Source organism: Sinocyclocheilus rhinocerous, unplaced genomic scaffold (assembly GCF_001515625.1).
Source record: "Sinocyclocheilus rhinocerous isolate Xijiao unplaced genomic scaffold, SAMN03320098_v1.1 scaffold55, whole genome shotgun sequence".
Taxonomy (NCBI): domain Eukaryota; kingdom Metazoa; phylum Chordata; class Actinopteri; order Cypriniformes; family Cyprinidae; genus Sinocyclocheilus; species Sinocyclocheilus rhinocerous.
Genome location: NW_015647461.1, coordinates 358099 through 365607, shown reverse-complemented (window position 1 = coordinate 365607; position 7509 = coordinate 358099). Strand labels below are relative to the sequence as shown.

Here is a 7509-nt window from a genome sequence, read left to right as displayed (position 1 = left end):
TTTTACTTCACTACATTCCAAAGCATAAGATCGTATTTTTTACTTCACTACATTTCATAAAACTTATCGTTACTCCTTATAATATATCACGTGCTCTGACACGCAGAAGCGGTGTCTGATTCAAGAACGAACTTATTCTTTTCAATGAACCTCTTAAATCGGTTCACAAATTGCTCCAAACGATTCATTCATGAATTAGAATGATCCGATTGCAGCTGTTCTCGAGTCGACAACTCACTGATTCAAATGATCCGTTTAGTGCGAGTCTCCAGTGAACTGAATTCACAAGTAAGAACCGGGAGATCTTGTGAGCGCGCGCGCGTCTGATGCTGTTAAAAGTAAGTTACTAATGTCGAATTTTAGTATTAATTATTGTAACTAAAAGTCATATTTAGGTCAAAGCTGTCAGTTGTTTGTGAACTAAATCTGCTGTAAAGGGTGATCTGTTTAAGCCCACTGAAATGCTTGAATGCAGACACATTAACATCAGAGGCTCTATGTTTTAGGTCAAAAAAACATTAAAACAACACAGATTAAATAAAATAACTCATGCACGTTCATCTTCCCCGCTGCTGTAACGTTAGCAGTTTTACTAAAATGCTATGCATTTAGCCCTATGTTACGTCTGTTTTTATATTGTATTTTTAGATATAAAGTCCAAATATTTTTATTCAACCACCTAGATAGATTATATCTGAGGGAAAAAGAAAGGATGTGATGTTCAGAACATGGTAACTACAGTAATTATCAAAGTGGGAAGTGATGCCCTCTGGGGGCATTTGGCCAGGGGTGTTTTTACACCACAGACAAGGTTTGAGAAGAAAAAAATCATTATGAAAATATAATTATATTTTCCTTATTATATTCATTATTTCCTTATTGGTTATTTTGGGAAAATCCCAGGTATTTTGAGCAGTAGGATTATAAAAAAATATATATGCTAATATAAAAGTAGCCTATGTAAAACTGCAAAATAAACATTCATCTGTCGGTACATTTTACTTAAGTACATAAAAAAATCAAGTACTTTTGTACTTTAACTCGAGTAAAATTGAAAACTGAGCACTTTTACTTTTACTGGAGTAATATTTTATTATACGGATCTGTACTTTTACTCAAGTACTTCATTGGTTTACTTCGTCCACCACTGGAAAAAATCTATCAACACTTTAAAGCAATTAAAGTATTTTTAAGATATTTAAAAATGTTTGCTGAATTGTAAAAAAACAACAACACTTGTATAAGATTGGGTTTTGAGGGTGAAAAAAACAAGTCGCAGCTCACGCCGCATTTTATTAGCCCTATTAGCCTAAATTCCAAAATAATGAAGGCTAAAATGCCTGTAGGCTAAAGCAAAATGTTTACAAACATTATAAACACAGTTATTAGTTTCTCTCCAAAACAAATCCTCTAAAGTTTAGGCTATAAAAACGTCAATCAGCAAATTAATTTAAGGTGAAACTGATGCCTACCTCTATGTTTCCATATTCGCGACGTATCTGGATGCTAAAATATTATTTATTATATAGGCTTTGTAGCCTACTTTCAACGACGTAAAACATCATCCTTCACATCGGCTATATCAGCACAGTGAGGCAACGGTCACGCTGAACGCAACAAATTTTGTACAACGGAGCAGTGTAACTTTTTTATTTGTTTCTTTAACTGTATTTTATTTTGATATTGAACAGGCTGCAACGTAGCAAAAATATGTTGTGTGTGCGCGTAAGGAGATTGGTTGACAGCAAATTTCAAATATTAAATGGAACGATAAAATAACATTATTAACTGGTTAATGGCCATTTCAAATTTTCGATTCTGTTCGGAACTATAAAATTAGATTTTGTTTCTGTTTCTTGTTCTGTTCCTGTCAAAATTTCGTTCGTTCCTTGAACCGGTTCAGAGCCCTGATCCTGACCCTCCTCTCATCAGCCCATGGCCAAGCTCACAATAGGAGTCGGTGGCAATGAGGAGGTGCATGAGTGCTGCTGGCAGAGAGTAATGAGACGCACCTGCTGCTTATTGCACCTTGTCACCACTGCCAAAACCCCTCCATCTCAATCTCTGCACCAGTTCTGGCCCAGTGGTAGAAGGTGCCCCGACTTGACAAGGCCCTAAACCTACCCGATCCCAGACCAATACAATTAGTGTGCCGCCTCTATTTTAAAACCCTATTTTAAAGCCTGTTGGGCGCAAAGCAGTGTGTATATCATGCTAATTCTGTGTAGGAAGAGCTTGTCCTTGAGGTCCAAAAAAGCACAACATAACTGGAAAGCCACTTAACCAATGACCACCTGGCCCTGCTCCTCTGGACCAACAGCACAACCATTATGTCAAAGTACAATATTTGTCTTTCAAATGTAGTGAAGTTAGTCATAAGTTTCCAGAAAAAATAATACTCAAGTAAAGTACAGATACTCAAAAAGTGTACTTAAGTACAATACTCAAGTAAATGTACTTAGTTACTGTCCGCCTCTGTCTTGTACACGGAGGTCATCATACCCAACTTCTGTGTGAGCTTTACAGCCACTCTCAAGAGACTTTCTACCTTTATATTTGTATTTTTTGCCAAATAAAGACTCTCTGAGGCATGAAACTGACAATTTCTTTGTGTCCTTCTTAAATCCCTACCACGAAATAAACAAGAAACTAATCCATATTTGAAGAATAAAGAGGTTTATTCAGTATTCTAGATAAACTTTCCAACAATGGACCAAAGTAATGAAATGTATGGTTTTCATTAGCCAAAGTAAACGAACAACCAGGGAGATTGATGACAACTGCCATGCGCTGGGGTCTAAAAGATGAGGTACTGTGTAGGTTCTGTACCAACAATTTTACATGAGAAATCATAGCACACAGTACAAACTACAAGAAAATCCCTTGGGTATCTGCTTAGGAAAGCAACACATTAAAATTCACCAAGCCTGTTACAAATACACAGACCTCGTAACAAACGCACATGCTCACAGTCACAACACACATTCAGTTGAGTAGGATGGCAATCCCCCACTCACACATAAAAACACACACATTCCTGCAAGCCAAGCAGTGAATGTGTTATTTGGGTATGAAATTCATCAGGCAAACCCTTTATCCTGTGTCACTGAGGGTCCATCTGTTCAACCAAGGTCTGATTGATTGTTCATGAGATGATGGAAGCAAACATGATTGTCTCAACAGGGCAAGAAATTATGAGGAAAGCCTCAGAATAGGAGAAAAGCCAAGTAGCATTATGAGGGCAAATTTAATCACATATAATCTCTCTCATATATATACACTCATTCTTTTGGACTTTTGTGAGATCTTTAGTTTTTGCATCAGTGGTCTATTCTGTCATAATATAACACAGTAGTTGCCTTTTCAAAATCCTTAGAGCAATGTGCACATTAAGAGACAAAAAGATTTTTTGTATGAATTAGCCTCACATAAATCAATTTAGGGATCTTCCAATTCTAAAAACGAAAACAAAAAAATTATTGAAAACTAAAGTTACTAAGGTTGCGATGATTAGGGCCTAGAAAATAATATTATTATTAATAAGGAATATCTTGGCTCTAATGTGAACAGTGATAATAATTACAAGGAAATGTGATTATTTCATCTAGATTAACTACTGAAGGAACTTAATTTTAGTAAATTATTTTAGCTGGTTAAAAAACTACAATGAGAACAAAATTGAACCCATAACAGCTCCTTGTGGAACACCATAAAAATGCCATGATAAGAATGTATCAGACTTGTTTGACATTTCTACAATTCTATTTGAGAAATGACCTTAATAGTGCTGAACCGGACGGCTTTTTTATTATGTTTAGGCACAAGATATGTAAATATTTTATATGTCAGGAATACAGATCTTCTTATTAGTTGTGTCGGAATGTGATATATATTGACAACAATACATGGTGCAGATAATGTGTGAAATAAATGTGACAGGATGGAAGGGGGAAACAAATTATTCAAAACACAAACAGTCTAATGTGGTCATATTTAAAACACACACACACCAATTTACTACAGAGAAAACAAAGATAGAAATATAATGTCGTTATGTGGAGATGGATGGTGGTATTTCCCAGGGCTCACTGCCTTGCCAGCTAACAGCACTTCAGTCTGCAGTTGTTGGCCGAGCAATGAAGACTTCAAACAAGCAAAACAGGGTTTAACAAATCCTTACTTCTTTCTACTATCATCATCGTCATTTTCTTGCAAGGATAACTGCACTTTAAACAAACATTTTGCATGGATCAGTAAGTCAAACTGAAAGCCAGTACAACTGAATACTGAGTGCATGCAACAGCTTAAAAGCTAAATCTGACAGATAAATATTTCTGGTGCATCAGATTAATTCCTAAGGCAATAAATACACTAGAATTAGACAAATTTGTATGAAAAGTGTAATTACCCCCATAACAGTAATTTACCTATTCAAGCATGTAATGTTTTAATGGTTGTTTTAAGTAAATGATTCAAATCCATTTACTTAAGCAAACTTTCATTGTTTTTATGCAACAGTTCAATAATTAAAAACTGATATTAAGTAATCGGTAAATAATAATATATCTATATTGATTAACATACATTTCAGAGATACATTGGCCAGTTATTTGGTGTGCATCTTGGCTGTTTTGCATAAAACAAACTTGCCTTCTTCTGGAGATCGGTCTTGGAAGGCTACCTTGAAAGAATTCGGAAGGACACAAGGCCACAGAACACATCTTTGTCAGACTGACCATGTGATCTTTTTATTTTACTGCATGTATTCACGTAAATGAGTAGGCCTGTGTACATGTAGAGTAATATTACGTATGCTTTGTAAGTGTTAAGATTCTTCTTAAAATGCCAATAAAAACTGCAGGATTTCTCCAGGTCTTTATCACTTTATTAAAATTACACCAAACAAAATGACAAATGTTTACTTTTACAAGCCACCACGTATTTACGAACTTGGAGTGAGAAGTTTAAAGCTAGAAGTTTAAAGCTTAGGCTTCCGTACGTCATCTGCCCGCACTGAGTTCTGGGATTTCTAATGGTTTGATTCTCTCAAGTCTGCATTCATTGCATCCTTAATATCAAGAACATATTAGGGTAGTCTACTTTCATGCATCCTCTGAATTTGAACTCGTGTTCTTGAATATTGGAATTGAACTTCGATGGCGTTGTATGAAAACACAAGATTGCATAAGAATGCACATTAAGAATTTGGCCCTTTTGTGTCAACAAACCCCACACAAACTTAAAGCCAGTCTCTATTTCAATCTACAGAGATTTTCTCTCCCTTCTCTGTAACCATCCGGTTCCAGCTCCACCCCGAGTTTTCCATGTCCCGCGTAGGAAACCCGCTCCGAGTGATCGTAAAACGCCAAAACACCGAAGCTCCGACTTTCGAAAAGCCCTTTACTTGCGGCTGGCAAAACCAACAACTACGTTTCCGTTGATAAGAGAAAACACCGAATTTACAGATAAATTCATTTAAACTCGTTCTATTTACAACGGCTGTCAACTGGTCTTCTTTAGTCTGCTACTTGAAATCCCCGTCATCCCTGCTTTTCCATTATGATTTAACACTTTTGATTCAAAACTAACACTTGCTTACAAAGACTAACGCTGCTGTACAAACGGAGACAGAATTGTAGAAAAATCTCGTTCATGGTACTTTTTCTTAATATATGGTGTTTGTTGTAAATAAAACCCGCTGTTATGCGCGTTGGTATCAAATCTAGTAGAGCAACTGAATCAGACATCCCTGAATAATCCTGATGAACAGCCCCTCAGCATCCCAACTGAGAATATCCGGAGATGTAAACACACACTCACGTATCAAAACAGAACACTCTAATATCACAAATAAAGGCAACAGTGTAAACAATAGAACAACAGCAGGAACAAGCATCTGAGAATCACACCCTCACCTCAAATACGGATCCACTTTCTTGCACGTGGGAGACAAAAGAGGCACAAAAAGAACCCGTTTTAAACTCGTGATCAAGAACACGAGTGTTGTGCCTTTGTGTTTTTGTGTGTATAACCCATGAGGTGGAGCAGAGCCGTCAATGAAGAAGCAGCAGCAGCATCTTCTGTCCCGCTATAGAAACCCTCTCCGCTTCTGTCCTTCAACACCGCTGCTCTCAGTCTAGTCTGAACTGGTACACGGAGTCCGTGCAGAAACGAGCAGAGCAACTTAATCAGACATCCCTGAATAATCCTGATGAACAGCCCCTCAGCATCCCAACTGAGAATATCCGGAGATGTAAACACACACTCACGTATCAAAACAGAACACTCTAATATCACAAATAAAGGCAACAGTGTAAACAATAGAACAACAGCAGGAACAAGCATCTGAGAATCACACCCTCACCTCAAATACGGATCCACTTTCTTGCACGTGGGAGACAAAAGAGGCACAAAAAAGCAGCAGCTTAAACTCGTGATCAAGAACACGAGTGTTGTGCCTTTGTGTTTTTGTGTGTATAACCCATGAGGTGGAGCAGAGCCGTCGAACGGAGTCCGTGCAGAAACGAGCTCTCCAACCACATTAAAAAAGATGCTGGGATTCGGTTTCGGTGTCGTTTTGGCAAGATGCAGGCGGTTTTCACGCGTACCAGGCTCGCGCTTTCGTTTCTAGACGCTGAGCGTTCACTGTGCCTGTCAAAGCAGAGGAGGATCTCCAATACAAGAGCGCTTATAAACACTGAGACGTGGGATGCGTGTGATTAAGTCACTGGATGAAAGGATGAATGCTCAATTTACTGCATTTATTTTATGTTCGTCTCCAGGCATTGGTTCAAATAGAACATTTGTCCATTCCTGCATGAGTCATTTAGGCTGGAAATTGGGGTAAGTTGTCACTTTTTTTTTTTTTAGGGTGGGTGGTTTCTGAAAGTCGATTATATTATAGGTGGATACATTTAGGCATTGGCTGCAAAAAAAAAAAAAAAGCTCTTACTTGAACATTTCCCCCATTATTGCTCAGGAAAAGAGATAATTTAGTTCATTTAACACACATTTGATATAAAAATTATAACAATTATAAAAAACTAAATGTGTAAAACCAAAAATTTGAGTCAACAAAAAACATATTATATTATATTATATTATATTATATTATGTGACAACTCCCCATCCTGAAAATACTTGTCTTGAGAAGACGGTTCAGATTTTTGGTTAAAATACGATTGACTTTACCTAAATAGGCTATATGTCAGTGTGTGTGTTGTTGTGTTCACTTGTTACCTAGAAAACTAATCAGAACTAGAAAAAAAAGATATTTAAAAAAGAAAGAAAGAAAATAAATCAATAGTAAAAATATATTGATTTGAAACGGACGTTTAAAACCAACACTAGAAAAAACAAGTTTTGACTTTCGACTCAAAACCTTTGCTGAGACTGTCCTTGTGACACACTTCCCCAAGTGACAGCTAGCCCTGATTCACAATGTAAAGTCATGTGATGAGCAGTGCTGGTCTTGTCACAGTTTTTCCCAGAGCTTTTATAAATCAACTT

General features: G+C 36.9%; 1 protein-coding gene across 1 annotated transcript in view; it reads right to left on the bottom strand.

The window, feature by feature from the left end:
- Nucleotides 1–6001, bottom strand: part of pde4ba (phosphodiesterase 4B, cAMP-specific a) — a 159413-nt gene extending 153412 nt beyond the window's left edge. Inside the window, exon 1 of the mRNA XM_016513605.1 lies at nucleotides 5916–6001. The gene's annotated coding sequence lies outside the window, so the exon portion shown is untranslated. The remainder of the gene's footprint in view (nucleotides 1–5915) is intronic.
- Nucleotides 6002–7509: the final 1508 nt, after the last annotated feature.